Raw genomic sequence first — 19,239 nt, forward strand, 5'->3', positions numbered from 1 at the left:
AAGCATAGGCATCCTGCTTATTAAGACTGAGGAATTAGGGGGCGCCTGGATGGCTCAGTCAGTTAAGTGTCTGCCTTCGGCTCAGGTCATGATCCCAGGGTCCTGGGATCAAGCCCCGCATCGGGCTCCCTGCTCGGCCGGGAGCCTGCTTCCCCCTCTCCCACTCCCCCTGCTTGTGTTCCCTCTCTCGTTGTGTCTCTCTCTGTCAAATAAATAAATAAAATCTTTAAAAAAAAAAAAGACTGAGGAATTAGGATTCAAACTTCATGGCAATGCCTGTAGAATCAAAGACCTGATCCTAGGCCAGCGACAGCTGTAGCAAAGATGTTGATTTGTTGGGAAGGACAATATACCAGGGCTGCCGAAGACCAAAAGCCTCTGTTGATGGGTAACCCACCCAGGGTATAATCAACACAATATGCTAGAAGATCATTTGATATGTGTGTAGCTAAAAATAATGGTGAAATGATAGGCTGGGGCCAGACTATGAAGGGCGGTATATACAAAGTTAGAAATATTGAATTTATTCTGTTGCAATGGGAAACCATCAAGAGATTGTAGGTAACAAAATGACATGATTTTGACCAGGAGTCAGCAAACAAACTGCTCAAGGTCTGAATCTGGCACACTACCTATATTCTTCTAAATGAAGAGTCATTGGAACATAGCCACAACACTCTTTATATGTTATGTATGGCTGCTTTTGCTCTACATTAGAGGTGAGTAGTTGCGATAGACACCAAGACTATATCACCCACAAAATCTAAAATATTTACTGTCTGGCCCTTTAAGAAAACATGTGCTGATCCCTAATACAGATAGTGCCTTAGAAAGAATTCTGGTGGCAGAAGGCAGAAAGTTAGACTAAGGCAAGGAAACAGCTTATGAGGTTCATCACTTGTGAACGTTTTCAGCATTTCAGTGACTAAAGGTGGGGCTAGAAAAAGACTTCTTTGAGAATGAAAATCTGTATTCTTACTGAACATAGCCAGTACCTTGTAAAATCTAGGGCTGAAAGAATTCTGAATCACGACTTATAAATTATCTTCCCAAGAAGGATAGGTATCAAACTGCATGGAATATACAATTGTCTTTGTGTGGGTTAGAATATGAAGATGTTTAGGCTGTTTGGGTTTTGTTTGTTTGTTGTTTTAGTTTTGTCTATCACAGCACTTGTTTTCTGGAATTATATATTCTTAGAAGCCCCTCCTCCCCACCTCCCTCCAGTCGTTCATCACACTAACAAATTTACTGAATGCTTACTGTGTGCTTCCCAGTAGAGAATACACCACAAGAAAGGACAAAAATCCATGTCCCTGTGAAGCGTACACTCCAGTGGAAAGAGACAAAATGAAAAGTAAATTATATGGTATATTAGATGGTGATAAATGTCATGTGGAAGGAAATAAAACAAGAGAATAAGAAGTATAGTTGGTGTGTGAAGGAGGGAAGAAAAGAAAAACAACAAAGTAATGTTGGGCCTTGTAGGCCTGTGCAAGAATTTTGGCTTTTACCCTGAGTGAGATGGAAAGGCATTGGAAGATTTTGAGCCACAAAGTGACATTATCTGATATATTTTTAAAACCTCACTGTGGCTGCTGTGTGAACAGACCAAGGGGGCAAGGATAATTACGGAGAGACTACTTAAGGAAGCTACTGGAAAATCCAGGTGAGAGATGATGGCAGCTTCAACTAAGATAATAAGGGTGGAAGTGGTCAACAAGTGGTCAAATTCTGGGAATAATTTGATGGTATATCTGAAGGGTCTTCCTGATGGATTGAGCATGAGGTGTGAGAGAGGAGTTAAGGGTTACTCAAAGCTTTCTGGCCAGAGAAAGCTGGAAGTATGATGTATTGTTAAATAGAATAGAGATGACAGCTATGGGGGCTGGGAAATCAGAGGCTCAAACTGGGATATTTTAATTTGAAATGTTGATGGATACCCAAATAGGGTGTAGAATAGGCAGCTGGATATATAAATCCAGAGTTCAAGGAAAAGGTCCAGGCTGAATGAATGAATGAATGAATAAATAAATAAATAAATAAATAAACTCACAGCATATACATGGTTTTTTAAATGCTATTGGACTCAATATGATCATGGAGAAAGAGAATAGAAACGAATGAAGAGAAGAGGCCAGAGTCCTGGGCACGCCAATATTAAAGGTCAGGTTGATGAGGAAGACCCAGCAATAAGAGATGGAGAATGGATCTCCATTGATAAAAAGAAAATCAAGAGAGTGTAGAGGATGTTTTTGATCAACTGTATTGTCTAGGTTTTCTGTAATGAGCATGTAAGGCTTTAAAGGATTTTTAAAACATAAAGAATCCTTATTTAAAAAAAAAAAAAAAGGATATTTGTCCCATTCCCTTATTATCACAACCCAGGCCAGCGACAAAAGATATATTTTAAGAGAAAATGCACTTTCCATCTTCTTAGATAAATCAAAAGGATCCAGTATTTATCCTTAGAGCAAAAACAAATATATCAAGCCAAATATTTTAAATACTTATTTAAACCGCTAGAACTCTTTTGTTCCCTAAGACTATGTGTTAGATTTATTGGTTTGAAATTTCCCCACGACCGCAGTAATAAATAAGTAAATGCTCCGGTCTGAGTCTTCTATTTAAAGTTAGACTTCTGAGTGTTTTTTAGTTAATTACAATCAGCAGTTCCCCATAAAACTTGAGAACAGAGCTGAAGAGAATGCCAGCTTCCAGGGCCCTACCATGAGGTTTTATTTGATGTCCTCTATTATTCAAAGGGAATTTGTTTATAAAAGGAGGGATCCAAACCATCAGAAGCAACAAACAAATGCCCTGCATGGCTGAGTCTATCAGTTATTGATTCATGAATCATTTGGAAAACTCCTTTGAAGATCCTCAGGCATCACAAATTTTGTTCAGTTCTGCTTTGCTATTTGCACCAGAAATCATGGTCTCATGAATGGAAAATGAAGAAAATGTTCTCTGGACTGTTTAAAACACACATGCAACTAGATCCATGAGGCAAGACTGAAGTAACAGCAGCCATTTTCTGTGATGGTTTGAGAATCCTATCCATTTTAGGTTTATGCATTGTGTAATCACCACAGCACCGCATCACTGATTTAGAAGATGTTAAATAACATGAAACCGTGACAACCAGCAGCTTGGTGTGAGAACAAAACCTCTAAAGAGACTGTAAATGGTAACATGGCTGCTTACATCCTGAACCGTCTGGAGTAGAATTTATCATCAATTCTTCACTAAACCATCATAAAATGTGGCCTCTAGTTATGATTATTGGGGAATTCAAGCTCCTTCCACATGAAGCTAAGCATGTATGATGTGGAAACATTCATAATGCGTGCCTCCCTGGGTGAAGCCTGGCATCTGAAATCCTGTCCAGTACTGGGGATAGCCCAGTCCTTCAGGAAGTAAGGACAGCCCCAATATCCACAAACTTCTCCCCCGAGGTCCATAGCAACTAGGGTAGTCATATCCAAATGGCAGGCTTCTGCCCACTAGTAATCTGGTATTTTCCTCTCAAAAGAGATAAGAAAACTTTTGATTACCAACAGAAAGCAAAGGATTTTCATTCTCATGGTTTATTCAATAGCAATTTGAAGTTATTGATTCAGTGTACATTATGAAACTTATTTTTTTAATTATATAATTACTGGATCTACTTACAGTTCTACGATAAAAAGAAGCCTTCAAATTGTATGTGACTTCCTGAAGATCTTCTTTCCACTAAAAATAAAGATTTTACCTACTAGTTGGTGCCAATCAAAAAAAAAATGTTTTTAAGTCTCTCATGCTCAGGGTTAAAAGAGCCAACCTTTGCTGCTTATAGTATAATAGACTTGTTGTCAACCTCTTTCCCTTCCCTCTTTGTCAGTCCAGATGATAGCCATTCTCTTTCTTCAAGTTCAGTTTAAAGTTCTCGTCCTCTTGAACCACACTGTGAAGGCTCCATCTGTGTGACCTTCCGTTCTGATGCTCCCACACCCTCCAGGTGCCTGTGCTCCCATTCCCAACGACCAAACATGGAGGTCTCTACCTTGTATTTTCTCCCAGCTTTCACCTTCCTTCCTGTTTCGCTTCATTGCCTTACCTGCTAGATCCATCTTTTGGATTATTCTTTTGCCATTGTCCACAAGCCCCTAAACCTCTGCCCTAACCTCACAGCAAAACTCCAACCCTGGGTAACCCAAATTATCACTCTCCCTGCACTCACATACAGGCCACTGAGTACTTCCAGAGAACAGTCCTTTTTCCTATTCATATCAAACTATTTATGATTTCTTGTTATGTTTCTTTCAGGACCTATAATTTACCACATATTATTCCTCCTACCTGAGACCCATTTTTCTTCCCCTATTTTTTGCTAACCCTACTCCTAGGTCAAGACTTGCTCAGGAATGCAGCCTTGGGAAAGCAGCTCTTGGTTCTATACATTGTAAGAAGAGGCAGTTCAGTTAGATGTTAAAGATAGAAGGAAAGTAGAGGTAATTATGGATCAAATCCTAGACGATCTGGGGAAAAGTGGGATCTACAATTAGAGAGTAATTGTCTTTGAAATCAGGGACACTGCTACCTTTGTAAAAGCAACCTTGGGTGATTTTGGTAATCAACAAGATTTGAGTATACTTGCCTAGAGTACATTTTATAGTACCTAGTACAAAACAGTTTTCCCCTTTGAAACAGAGGAGAGTCAGATATGGAGGAAATGAGTGCCTCGTTAACATTGTAAATGGAGGGTAGAAAGTTGAAAAGCTTATAGCTGTAATACTTGATTTTATTTAATATGATTTCTGAAGGAAGAGTAGGAGGAAGGGTAGAGGAATAGACTAGACTGGCAAATTCTTAAATGATAAGAATGAATTTAACTGGTCAAAGATCACACAGTTTCTTTTGACAGTGATCCTTACACAAGACAGGGTACTTGCTTTTCCTATGAAATAAAGTTTGAGTTCTAGTAAAGATTTCTTCTTTACAAAATGCATCCCTTAAGTTTCTTGTCTATGTATATATTGGTTTAGTTGTTCTGCAAGAATTCTTTAAGCCCTATTGTGTCTATGACAGATCTCTAAAGTCACATATACCTGTATAAACTGGAAGAATAGCAGAGACCAGCAGCTCACAGTTAAGACTCCCCGTTGGTACCAGTTATTTGGAAATTAGTTTCTGCAGATATATCCTTAAATAGTGCCATTTTAAATGAAAATGTTAGCAGTCACCCAAGAGCAAGAATTATTTCAAATTTATAAATTGAGTATTTGAAATTATGAGTAAGTGTGAGAATGAAAATGAATTAGTCGGGGCACCTGGGTGGCTCAGTCGTTAAGCGTCTTCCTTCGGCTCAGGTCATGATCCCAGGGTCCTGGGATCGAGCCCCTCATTGGGCTCCCTGCTCAGCGGGAAGCCTGCTTCTCCCTCTCCCACTCCCCCTGCTTGTGTTCCCTCTCTTGCTGTGTCTCTGTCTGTCAAATTAATAAAATCTTAAAAAAAAAAGAAAGAAAATGAATTAATCAATACATATTACTCAAGATCTATATATGCGTGCCATATTTTAATAGCAACAATAATAGGAAAAAATGCGTAGAATACTTTCATATCCCAGTCTTTAGGGGCCTTATAATCCAGTTGAGGACATAAGATATACAGACATAAAAAGACAATCTAAACTTTAAGATGACATATGAACAATAAAAAAAACTTTATGAATCTGACAAAAATAGTTAAAGCACGGCAGAGGGGCCATAACTGTGTGCTAGGGTGGCTGAGAAAGTTGATGTTTAAATGCGGTTTGAAAGATGAAACAATTTTCAAAAGTAGAGAGGAAAAGCATGCAATATTCAAGTCAAAGGAAATGTTTTTTAAAAATGCAAGGAATAGGGGCGCCTGGTTGGCTCAGTCTTTAAGCATCTGCCTTCAGCTCAGGTCATGATCCCAGTCCTGGGATCGAGCCCCGCATCGGGCTCCCTGCTCCACAGGGAGCCTGTTTCTCCCCTTGCCACTTCTCCCTCTGCCTGCCACTCCCCTGCTTGTGCTCTCTCTCTCTCTCTCTGTCAAATGAATAAATAAAACCTTTAAAAAATAAAAATTAAAAAAAATTTTAAAATGCAAGGAAACTTGTGTCATATTCAGAAGCCCATAACCAGACAATTTGGCTTACACACACATTGGAACCCCTACTGCCATCCAATCCTGTTCTAGGTGCTAGAATAGCACAGTGAAGAGGTCAAAGAAGTCAGAGGAGGCTCCACTCACAGGGAGCTCAGAGTCCAGGGTATAGAGGCAGACAATAAATGTGTAAACCAAAAATATAAATTTCAGATAGTGGTAAGTTCTGCAAAGAATATAAAATTTGAAAATAGAATCGAAAGTATACAGAATGCTAGCTTAGATTGGATGGTCAGGGAAGGCCTCTCTGGGAAGACAGCAATTGAGCTGAAATCTAAATGACCAAAAGAAGCCAGCCATGTGAAGCTCTGGGGAACCAACACTCCAGTCACAAGTGACAAGAAGGGGTCACCTGGGTAGCTTAGTTGGTTGAATGTCCGACTCTTGGTTTCGGTTCAGGTCATGATCTCAGTGTCGTGGATGGAGCCCCGCAGGCTCCACACTCAGCAGGGAGCCTGCCTGAGATTCTCTCTCTCTCTCCTCTGCCCCACCCCCAATCACATGCTCTCTCCTCTCTCTTTCCCTCTCTCTAAAATAAATAAATAAATCTTTTTTTAAAAAGTGACAAGAAGGACGAAAGCCATGCGGAGGGAACAAGCTGGGCTGTTATGAATAAAAACATCCAGCATGATGGAGCATAGTGGGAAGTAAAGAGAACGATAGCAGAAAAGGGGAGCCAAGTCATTCAGGGTCTTGGGGCCATGGATGAGTGTAGACTTGAATCTAGATGATATGAGGAATCACTGGAAGGTTTTAGAAGGGGAGTCTATAATCTGATATATATGTTTTAAAGATTCCTCTTTATATGTGGAAGTTGAGATTTTGGAGGGAAAGCATAGAAATTGGAAAATGTCTAGGAGGTTACTAGAACCATCTAGTAAGAGAGGATGGTAACTCACATTAGATGGAGGCTGTGGCTGTGACAAGAAATAGTCCAATTTGAATGTATTAATAGGTAACCTGAAGAGAACATGGTGATGGGTTGACCATGACGGGTCATGAAGAAAGTAGAGGAATCCAGAATGACTTCTAACCTTTTGACCTGATGGCAGATGATGATACCATACACTGGGATGGGAAAGCCTAGGGGAAAAACAGGTGAGAGAAATGGGAATCACAGTTTTTTTGGACATATAATATATAAGACATGTATACCTAAGTTGAGATGTCAAGTAGTCTGCTGGATTTGAAAATTAGGTGTTACATGTAGGGTTACATATGAGTTAAGCAGTGTTACAAAAATAAGGGAAAGTTGATATAGACTGTGCAAACCTTGAGTAAATGTTGAGGATATGGTCTTTAATCTGGAGGAATAAGATGTCACTAAGTGTTTCTATGCGATAGTTACATAGGTGTTTTAGGAAGGTTTATAAGACTGCAGGGTGTACGGTTGGAAGGTCCTAACAGAGTCTGGGGGTGGGAGAGCCCATTAGAAGATAACTGAGGTCATCCATACTTAAGAGGATTGAAGTTATTTTCCATAGAAACATAATTCAATCTGAAATACTAGCAAAAAAATGAAAAACTTTTTCCTGACTATGACCTTAAGGAGGCCATAAAATTCAGATGTTTTCCCACAATTCTGTGGCACAGTCTACTGTTTTTCATCAAGTGGACTATAAACATGACAGATTCTACATGTACAGCTGATTTAGCCATTATGGTAGTCAAAATTCCTATAAAACCAGCTACCTCTGTCAAACAACCATTGTCTGCAATCTTTCTTGCCCAGTTTTTACAACTGACCTGACCAAGGTGGTATTTCCATATACTTCAGCCTGAACCTGTCTGAAAGTGGACAGAGCACCCAGCTCACCAGGACTGATGCAGAGGCTTTTCCTGAGCGGTTAAATCTTGAGTACAGTGCTAGAAATCAGCATGTGTCCTGCCCCACAGTCTGCCAACTGTGAACTTTTTGGTCCATCTCTCCTACCTTCCTCCCTTTTTTTCTGTCCATCTTCAAACTATGGCCTCTATTCTCTAAGTTTTCCTTTTTTTTTTTTTTTTAAAGATTTACTTATTTACTTGAGAGAGAGAGAGCACACAGAGGGAGAGGGAGAAGCAGACTCCCCACTGAGCAGGGAGCCCGACCAACGGAGGCTGGATCCCAGGACCCTAGGATCATGACCTGAGCCGAAAGCATACGCTTAACCGACAGAGCCACCAAGGCGCCCCTATTCTCTGAGTTTCTAAAGTGAGTAGAAAAAGAATACAGAAGATACCTTTCTGAGTGGATCGAAGAATTGTGCCAGTGGAAAAAAAGATAATAAAAATTTGTTCAGACATCTGCAAGTAGAAATAAGCTCCAAAGATGGCTATTCCCCAAACATTCAGAGCAGAAATATTCCCCAATCTCCTGGAACTCAACTCTGGAGCTGGTGTCATTAGGAAAGACTGAAGGAATTGCAAATACCCCAATTCTGTCTCATTTTTTTGTTCTGCATATCCACATGTTTTTTGCTGCCCATGTAGGTAAATGAACAAAAGGCCGTCAAAAGAAATAACTTAAATACATTTTCCCTAGCCCTGTGTACAACTTTTTGACAAAAAAAGTTTCCATAAATTACACATTAAAAATAATCACAAAAACCATATGCATAGTGGGGCGCCTGGGTGGCTCAGATGGTTAAGTGTCTGCCTTCGGCTCAGGTCATGATCCCAGGGTCCTGGGATCGAGCCCCGCATCAGGCTCCCTGCTCAGCAGGGAGACTGCTTTTCCCTCTCCCTCTGTCCCTGCTTGTGTTCCCTCTCTCGCTGTGTCTCTCTCTGTCAAATAAATAAATAAAATCTTAAAAAAAAAAAAAAAAGAACATGATATACCTTTAAAAAAAAAAACCATATGTATAGTTATATAATACTGCAAAAGTCCACTTATCTCTCTGAATGACACCTCTCTCACCAGCAAAAGTACTATATTAATTTCACTTTCACAGAGTTTTTGAGAATACTATTTCTTTTTTTATGTTATATTAATCACCATACATTACATCATTAGTTTTTGATGTAGTGTTCCATGATTCATTGTTTGCGTGTAACACCCAGTGCTCCATGCAGAACGTGCCCTCTTTAATACCCATCACCAGGCTAACCCATCCCCCCACCCCCTCCCCTCTAGAACCCTCAGTTTGTTTTTCAGAGTCCATAGTCTCTCCTGGTTCGTCTCCCCCTCCGATTCCCCCCCCCTTTGCTAAAAGTGGTAGAGCACTATACAAATATTATTTAATATTATATCATGAAACAGTGATGGAAAATAGTTCAATAAGTATGGAATTTCCTATTTAGCCCCTGTGAGATAAACTCCCTTTTAAATAGAAAGGTAATAACACATCAGTTCAAATTATACAAATAAAATAATTATAGTTATCAAAACCTTATCCAGGGGCGCCTGGGTGGCTCAGTCGTTAAGCGTCTGCCTTCAGCTCAGGTCATGATCCCAGGGTCCTGGGATCGAGCCCCGCATCGGGCTCTCTGCTCGGCGGGAAGCCTGCTTCACCCTCTTCCATTCCCCCCTGCTTGTGTTCCCTCTCTCGCTGTCTCTCTCTCTGTCTAAATAAGTAAATAAAATCTTTAAAAAAAAAAAAAAAACCTTATCCATCTGGTAAGAGCCTGTAAAATGGTGCCTGTCTCCTCATATTCACAACCTTGTGTAGTCCCCCTTCCCTTATACGTGGCCTGGACCTAGTGACTCACTTGTGAAGTCAAAAGTGACGGGATATCACTTCCAGCATTAGACTACAAAAAGCCCTTTACCTATCTTGTTCACTCTCTCTTGCTCTCCAAGTGCTCGTTCTGATAGAACCAACTGCCATGTTGTGAACTGCCCTATGGAGATCTCCATGTGGAAAAGAACTAAGAGAGGTCTCTGGCCAACAGCCAGCAAGGAACTGAATCCTGCCAACAATCACATGAGTGAGATTGGAAGTATATCCATCCCCAGCCAACACCTTGATTGCATCCAGGAAAAGATCCTGAGTTGCACCCAGATTCTTGACCCACAAAAGCTGAGAGATAATAGAATTTGTTGTTTTAAGCCATGAAGTTTTAGAGTAGCTTGTTACACAGATATAGGTAACTAATGCAATCCATAATTAGCTGTGTCCATGGAATAAAATTGTGGGTAAAGAGATTTCAATGTTTGCACGTGATGGCTTATAATTAGTTATCAATTTTCAAGTGATTTTGACTGAGAGTCCATGCCCTATAGAAGAACATGAGCAAGCAGAGCTCCTTGGAATGGAAACAGACCCTAAATGGGCTACCCTGTTTTGTCAAAGGAAATTTATTCCCATCAATTTATTTTATACATGGTAATCCACAAATCTATGCCTAGTTTATAGAACAGTATCTATGGGGTCTTCTTTTACTTGGAATGGACCCTTCTGTAAAACTTTTGCCAAAACTTCTGCCAACCTCGTATATGTCACTAAGGAGCCAAGACCTCTCCAATACATCAAGGCTGGTTACTTAATCCTTTCTTGATGAAATAGTCTGCTTCCTTCTACAAAAAAATAGAACTTCATAATCATGATATTTGCATTTGCCTTTACTGCTAGAAGATGTAAAATTAAGCTTAGTATGGAAAAATAATAAAACCTAAAATTTCTATCCTTTGACTCTCTAAAGTAGAATAAATAGTGGATAATCTATACCCTGCCTTGGGCTAAAGACTTTGATTTTTAAACCACCAGTTGGTTTTATCAAGAGGGCATGAAAATACCTTTTACCTCCATTCTCTCTTCCAATAATTAGATTTTAACTTGTCAGGAATATTTTTGAAACAAGTATCTTTCCTCTTTAGTACCAAAAAGAGATAATGCTAATCTTCTGTTCCTCACTTGTAAGGTAAAGGAACTCACTGAAAATGTAACTCAAGATCAAAAGCAAAGTTGAGGAATCACAGAAACAGGATAGACCATACCCATGCCTAGAACTTGAATCCACTAAAACGCCAACTTTAGTCTCCCGGGCTTTGACCAACATCCAGTGATGTATGTGGGGACCCAAATGGTACAGATATCAGAGAAGAATAAAACTGTCAGTATGAAGAAAGAGTGAATCTCTGCTTCAGGGAGTATCACACAACACTAAACAATATAAACCAAAGCTGTACAATTTCCAAACAATTGCCAAAATATCTAAAATTTCTGGATTTTTCTGAGAAGTATACTGTATGTTGATTTAAAGGAATTACTCCATCATTTAAGGACTAAGGAATATCTACAGATGACTCTTTTTCATAAATGTCAATTAGGTTCCAGCTGAGATGTGGATGCTGACATAAATGTGCCTTTCATGAAGGCCTTTCTTTTTTTTTTTTATTTTATGTTATGTTAATCACCATACACTACATCATTAGTTTTTGATGTAGTGTTCCATGATTGATTGTTTGCGTATAACACCTAGTGCTCCATTCAATACGTGCCTTCTTTAATACCCATCACCAGGCTAACCCATCCCCTACCCCTCTCCCCTCTAGAACCCTCAGTTTGTTTCTCAGAGTCCATAGTCTCTCATGAAGGCTTTTCTAACCACACCTCCTCCCCACTCTCTAACAACAGTTTCTGTCCTAGTTCCTTCAGTACATTTTGGCTCTGGGATATCCTTGGAGACAGACTTAAATGACAGATCTTAGTAAGAGAAGTGACCACAGTTAATTCCTCTCTTCATTGCTATGATCACAAGCTAGAGCTGTGAACTGACGTATTTTGTTAGGAACACTTTAAGATCAAACCTCTGCCCTTATTTATTTAGTAAATGAGAATTCCTGCATTTCAAGTACTACTTAAAGTTGAAGACAGTTCTGAATCACTGAGCCACCAGCACATTTTATTTGCTTCTGAGTCCAATTTAAGTGGGAAGAGCAAAAGGGTTATCAAATATTGATAAATTGCATTACCTCTGGATGGACGCATTCTTCCTACTAAATCTATCACGTGCCCCAAGTTATACAAAACTTGCTGTCATTTTGAACAACCCAGTAATGGTGGTTTTAATGGAGTACAGTGCAGGAGGCACGACCAAATCTTCGTGAGTTCCCAGCCACCTAGGAAAAACCACATCGACACATAGTCGGATGACTCAAGTGAATTCCCATTAGGGTTGTATTCATTTGCTAGAGCTGCCATAACAAAGTACCACAAACTGAGCAGCTCAGACAACATAAATCTATTGTCTCATAGTTCTGAGTCCGGAGGTCCGAGATCAAGGTATTAGCAGGACTGTGCTTCTTCTGAAGGCACTAGGGAAGGATTTGCTCCAAGCCTCTCTCCTAGCTTCTGGTAGTTTCTTGGCTTGTGGCAGCATAACTGCCTGTGTGCGTGTCTGTTTCCAAATTTCCCTTTTTTAAGAACACCTGGCATACTGGATGAGGAGTCCACTCTAGTCCAGTATGACCCCATCGTAACTAATTACATCTGCACCCACCTTATTTCCAAAATGTCACATACTGGCATTTAGGACTTCAATATATGAATTGGAGGAAAGGGGCACAATTCAACCCATAACAAAGGTCACTAAGCATTTTTGCTAATGAGCTATTTTGGCAAGCCTTGATAGACCACAGTGGCTACTTTAGAAGGGTGATGTTGCAAGAAACATTCCTGGAAGAGAAACTGGGCCTGGTAGCCAAGACAGAGGGGGAGATTTATTTACAGAGAGGTTATCCTAATACCTCTTTAAAAGTCAGAGGTAAGCCCTGGGATGAAATTGAGTATTGAGTAGGGCCTGGGGAAATGGGGCAGAAAAGAAGAACCAGCTGACTCACAGATTTTAGGGAAGAAATAGTAGAACCACTTAATTTTTCAGATGAAGAAACTGAAGCCAGAGGCCTCAAGGCACACAATTAATCAGTAACAGAACTAAGACTAGATACCAGATGTGCTGATGCTCTGTTGTGCCCTTTTCTCGACACTATAAAGATTTGAACTGCAAAGTGAGTCCAGGACATCCAGGCTCAAAGAAAGTACCAACCCACAACATAATTACTTATCCTTCTATGTCTAGAACTCCAGGAAAAGTGGATGTCCAAGACATTCAGTTCTGTTTATGCCATTTAGCCTTAGACACGAATTTCGAATTTCGGTGACTGACTTATAAGGTAGCACTGCCCTCTAGAGGCCTGATGCCAGCGGCTCGCTTGCCTCTCTCTGCCATCCCCCGGCCCCTAGCTTTGCCTGGACTCCCGTGTATCACTGTGACCAACAGGCCTTTCCTAAGGGGAATGCATCCAGGCCACATTTCTCCCAGCAGCGCATTCTGCACGTGATTAAATACACACAGCCCCCAGACAAGAAGGCAAAAGCACGTTTTCTCAGCATGTGGAATAGTTTTCCCTCACTTCACAGAAACTTTGCATAATTCATTTGAGCTCATTTATCTGGCCTCAGTTCCATAAACTGACAGAAAATAAAAGCCAACCCCTAAATCCAAAGGAAACATCCATTTTAATTCTGTACAAAATTAAAAGGAGGCCGAATTATTAAACTGGGAACACAGAAAACAGGTTGCTATAGATGCATCTCAGAGAAGGGTAATAAACTGAAAGTAGCTGAGTAAAACCACTTTTAAATGTTACACTTCTCAGCTTCATCCCTGGAAATCCATTAAAAAGCACCTAAGAAAGCCATTTTTTAGCTCTTTTTTTTTTTTTTTCATTTAGTTCAAACCCTTCTCACCATATGGTAGAAGGATAATTAAACTGGCAATCAGGAGTCTTAGATCCTACAACCATTTCTTCCGCTAAAAAGATGTGTGGCCTTGATTAACTTCTTTAACTCTCCTGAGTCTTAATTCCTTCAACTTTAAAACAGGGAGCTGCTTTAAATGATTTCAAGGACATCTGTAACTTTAACCCTCTATAATTCCCTGAAATCAGTTCTGCTGGTCTAGCAAACCTCTATGGTCTGGAAGATTCCTACTTAACACACCATACAGGGGCCTATATTAAAAATGGGGTTGCCTTGGCAATGACCCAAAGAGCTAGGGCAATCAAAACGATGATGCCCAAATAATTATTTCAAATATCAAAATCATTTTTTTCTTTTTTTTTTTTAATTTATACCATTTGGAATAAAAATAGCTTCCCCAGGAATTTGCAAACGTTCAAAAACATCTTGTGCTCTTGTCTCATCCTTTTAGACCTGACAAATAAACCGCTAGGCAGCAGCATTTCAGTGTAGCAAGCTTGCCACGTTCACAGTGAGCAGCTGTGACCGCCTGTTGGTCACAGAACCAAAACCAGAAACAAGGTCTGCTGCCTCTTAATCCAATATACATCCCACCACAAGACGTTGTCTTCAAAGCAGATGGCACCAAAATAAAGTTCTGGGGAAGGTAAGCATCCCAGGGATCCATGGTTATTTGTCCCACTTGACAACTAATTTATTTGGGTCTGACTGTATTCTTTTCTAATTACTGCTGTGCTGATTTTTAAAACATATCAGTCCTACACTGAATTTCAGGAAATCTAGAAACAAACACAGAAATAAAAGATGGATTTGGATCTGATGCCTACAGAACACTCTAGGAGGAAAATGACAGAATCCTAGAATTAAATGGCATGCAGTCAGCCTAAGAAGTCCCAGGAAGCCCAGATTTATGTGTCAGAGATGACATGTTGCCAAGCATACCCTTAGAACATGTCTGGAGCTTGAAGGACACCATTTGAAAAACAGTTTTCCAGATGCATTTTTCATATACAGCAGTCATAAAGATGTGTTTCTACAACAAGCTAACATTTTTCTAATTCCCAAATGTAATGCCAAGGCTTGAGGGAAAAATATAGATGCCAGCAACATATGTTGGAATGGACCGGGTATATTCAGGTCAAGAAAGTAGGATCCCAGATGACTCCTCACATGAATCCTAACATAAGTGGTTGGATGAAGGAAAACTTGGTTTCCAGATGAAACACCAGTTTTAGAAGCCAGAATGATTCTATCTGCCAGATGGGATATGGTGGGACACTATAGGCGACTGATGGAAAAAATGTGTTTCCCTTTCTGCCAGGTCACTTTAGCCATGTCCGTGCACCCACTGCACATTTCCAGTCTCCTGCTGCCTCTGACGAGCTTGTGGCTTGCATCAGCTGCTTGACCAGGGCACACTTCAGCTAACTGCAATGTGAAATATACATCAGCAATCACCAATTAAAAATTCTTGGCAAAGTAAAGCAATGCTGAATCTGTCCCCTGGATTATAACCCATGTGCTCTACAGTGATTATGGAAAAACAACCTATTAAGAATATTGACAACTTCAGGGTAATTTATTAGGTATCTTACATAGGAATTTTGTTGTTGCTGTTATTGTTGTTGTTGTTGTTGTTATTTTAAGGGAATATCCCTCCCTGAGAAACCTAGATGACTTGTTTATAGAAAAAAAAAATGGTGATACCAAAGAAACATTTCATCTCTTGGCTATACATTTCTGAAATCCTGAGAAGTGAATTCCTGTGAATTCTTTTGATCTCCACTCTCCGGAACACAGGGCACCTGTAAGGCAGACCCAGCCACATATGAAAGCCACATAAATGAAAGGCAAATATGGATAGAATTAGTACTCACAACTTGCAACATACGTTGAATAAGAGTTTTCTCTTTGGCCAGAGCCTGCAGACATTCTATTCTAAGGAGTGCCCAGCTCCTGTCCACTTGTATTTTTTATCAGATTTGGGGGAGTTGTTTGGGGTTTTGGTTTTTTGTTTTTTGTTTTAGTTTTCCCTTTTTCTTTTTTCCTGGCTGCAACTCAACAAGTTTAGGGGAACTTTCATTTATTTACTGCTTCAGAGATTGTGATCTATCTCCTTCAACTTTACTCCATTCCTGCCAAATCTATTGGCAATGGAAAAATGTCTAATGGGCACACAGAAACTTGCTGGAAGAGATAAAGTTTTACCAGTTGCTACTCTATTTCATGTTCTACCTATTACCAAAGCATTTGATAGTTCAATACAATCAACTCTCCATATATTATTCTAAAATGGAGATGATTCTCCTAAGAATCATCAATCAGTTCTCAAACTTTTAAGTGTTTCAGACTCAGCTGAAGGACTTGCTAAAACACAGATTTCTGGGTCCTACCTCCGGAGTTCTGATTCAGGAGGTCTGAGGTAGACTTTCAAGAATATGCCTTTCTAAAAGTAAAAAAAAAAAAAAAAAAAAAAAGAATCTGCCTTTCTAACAAGTTCCAGGTGATGGTGATGCTGCTTGTCCAGGGACCACACTTGGAGACCTACTGTTCTAGAATATCCTACCTGATTCTGCAGGTCATACAAACAAATCCAAAGGAGTTCAAGTGTAGATCATATGCAATGATTAGTTTCAATCTTGTTTTGTGCAAACTGTGATTATGGCATAATAAGGACCATTATATTTTTTAAATGTAAGGTGTGAATTTGGGCAGGGTTTCTCTCCTGCACGTTGCATGAATGTATGCACATAAGTATGTATGCTAAGGAACTCACTTGATGATCTGGAACCCCAGATTTCAAGGGAGTACAGAACTAAAACTTTGAACTGGGAAGATTAGGGTCACCCAATGGTGCCTACTGGTGTCCTTTGCTAGCAACCTACACTCCATTGTGGATTCATCTCATAGCAGGAACCAAGTCTAAGAGAGAGATCCTCAGCAAAGAAAACTGAATAAGGAAAAAGACTCAGCTTAAAGAAGTTGCTATCTGCTCTTAACTTCAGTAAGGTATCCAAACTGAATATTTTCCAGATGCTAAGGGAACAAGATAAAACTCAAGAGCTTCACCATGAACAAACAAGGAACTTGGAAGGAAGGAATTCAGGCATAGGCAAATGTATGGCAGCCTATTTGGGGCTAGAATAACTCCTTATCTTAAGATAAGGGCATAAGGGAGTGTGAAGCATGGGCCAATTTACTACTGCTTTTACTGGGACACAATGTTAAAAACTGTATTTTGAGGACTTGCTTATTTTTATACTGTTTGTAAATTTGGGGGTTATTACTGGTCCCTCCTGGCTTTTCATTTCTTTAAATTGTTGTTGCTCTTTGTATCACCTATTAGAAAATAATTCTAGTCTCTTTTAGCTGAGTATAAAGGAAGCAAATATTTTTTTTTTCATAGTTAGGACAAAGAGAAAAACTGAACTATAAGGGCCAAGAACTGTAGGAATCAAAATGATAGATGCCACAAAGAAAAGCAAGAACTCAGGAGGAAGATTATAGAACACTTAAATATCACACTTGGACATTTGCCACCAGAGGGTTTCTTTACTCGATCCCTAGAGAGTTTATGTATTTTTATATGAGCAACCCATTTGGGTGCTCTAGGCTTCCTTGTTCCAGATCAGGTGTTTCCAGGAGAGAAGGGTACATTTCATTGTCTCAAAATCTTAATATGTAGAGGATGTGGTCAGTAAATATTTGTTTACTAGCTAATTGTTCTATGTGCTGGATGTATTAGAGTAGGGGGCATAGAATTCCCTCTGCCTTCAAAGAGCTTACGGTCTAGTGTGGTGCATAAACAAGTGAACAAACTGTTACAATGGTTTGTTAAATGGTACAATGAGAGAATTATAGGAGGGCTAGAAAATAAACACATGGAATATCATGTAAGGCTTTATAGAAGTTCAATGCCAGCTGAAAGGGTAAGGCAGAGAGAAGAGAGTGCCCAAAAGCCCAGCAGTGAGTGATACACATGAACTGAAAGGAATTTAGTATAACCAGAATGCAAAACAGTGAGATGTTATAAGCACAGCAACCATATACATTACCAACTAAACCAGGACACTTTGGAAATGGAATGGAGTTGCTATTAATAAACATAGTGGAACAATAATGGTTTAAACTGAGATGTATGATCACTTTAATTATGGTGCACATTAAGGAGCTTGACTTATGTTAAAGACATGGGAAGTCCTTGGGAGAATTACAAACAAGAACACAGCATGATCACATTTGTATTTTAGAAAGATAACTGTGGCATCTGAATAGGCTGAAGGTGCCATACTGGAAGAAGACAGAGCAACTGACAACTGTTCAATAGTTCAGCAAAAAATGATGGTTACTTAAACTAGAGAAGTGCCTTAAAAAAATGGAGGTCATGGATGAATTCCAGGGCATCACAGAGGCTGACTTGAAGTCTACCTAGGAGCTATGGAAGGTGCTAATCAGGCCAGGGAGAGGGCTACCAAGAAGATGTGTTTGACTTGTTTTGCCTTCAAAATTTGGCAATCCATTCAAGGTCATAACTTTAATTAAGGAATGCTGATCAGCTTATAAGTGAGAATCAACCATGTTACATATTGAAAACAGAAATAACTGTGTTAACAACTTCTGAACTCCTCCAGAAGTTTAATTGATACCAAACTAAAACAATATACTTTATATAAATTGGGAAGACTAGATGTCCCAATGTTCTACACTTGATCTTAGCCAAAAGGCCGAGAAGCGATAGATGTCCTAATGTTCTAATATCAGTTTTTATTTCATTTAAATCCACCGTGGTAGATCTCAGTTAAAAATCAGTATCTCATCTTGGGTTAAGAAAAAGTTTCTTTGATACAATAAAGGAAGCATGATTCATAGAAGAAAAAATTAGTATGTTGAAGTTCATCAAAATTAAGACTTCTGCTCTTCAAGACATTTTTTAAAACATTTTATTTATTTATTTATTTGAGAGAGAGAGTATGAGTGGGGGGAGGGGCAGAGAGGAAGGGAGGGGCACACTCCCCTCTCAGCAGGGAGCCCAATGCCAGGCTCCATGCGGGGCTCCATGCCAGGCTGGATCCCAGGACCCCGGGATCATAACCTGACCCAAATGCAGTGCTTAAATGACTAAGCCACCCAGGTGCCCCTTCAAAAGACATTGTTAAGCAAATGACAAGAAAAGTCAGACTTGGGGAAATGTTTTTATGCCACATATCTGATTAAAGACTTATTTTCTAGGGGCGCCTGGGTGGCTCAGTAGGTTAAGCCGCTGCCTCCGGCTCAGGTTGAGATCTCAGAGTCCTGAGATGGAGCCCCACATTGGGCTCCCTGCTCAGTGGAAGTCTGCTTCTCCCCCTGCTTGTGTTCTCTTGCTCGTGCTCTCTCTCTCAAA

General features: G+C 39.8%; 1 pseudogene; it reads right to left on the minus strand.

Annotated features, from left to right (window-relative positions):
- Nucleotides 1-18,417: 18,417 nt before the first annotated feature.
- Nucleotides 18,418-18,592, minus strand: LOC116635931 (annotated as a pseudogene).
- Between the last annotated feature and the right edge of the window lie 647 nt (nt 18,593-19,239).

Source organism: Phoca vitulina, unplaced genomic scaffold (genome assembly GCF_004348235.1).
Source record: "Phoca vitulina isolate PV1807 unplaced genomic scaffold, GSC_HSeal_1.0 scaffold11, whole genome shotgun sequence".
NCBI classification, from domain to species: domain Eukaryota; kingdom Metazoa; phylum Chordata; class Mammalia; order Carnivora; family Phocidae; genus Phoca; species Phoca vitulina.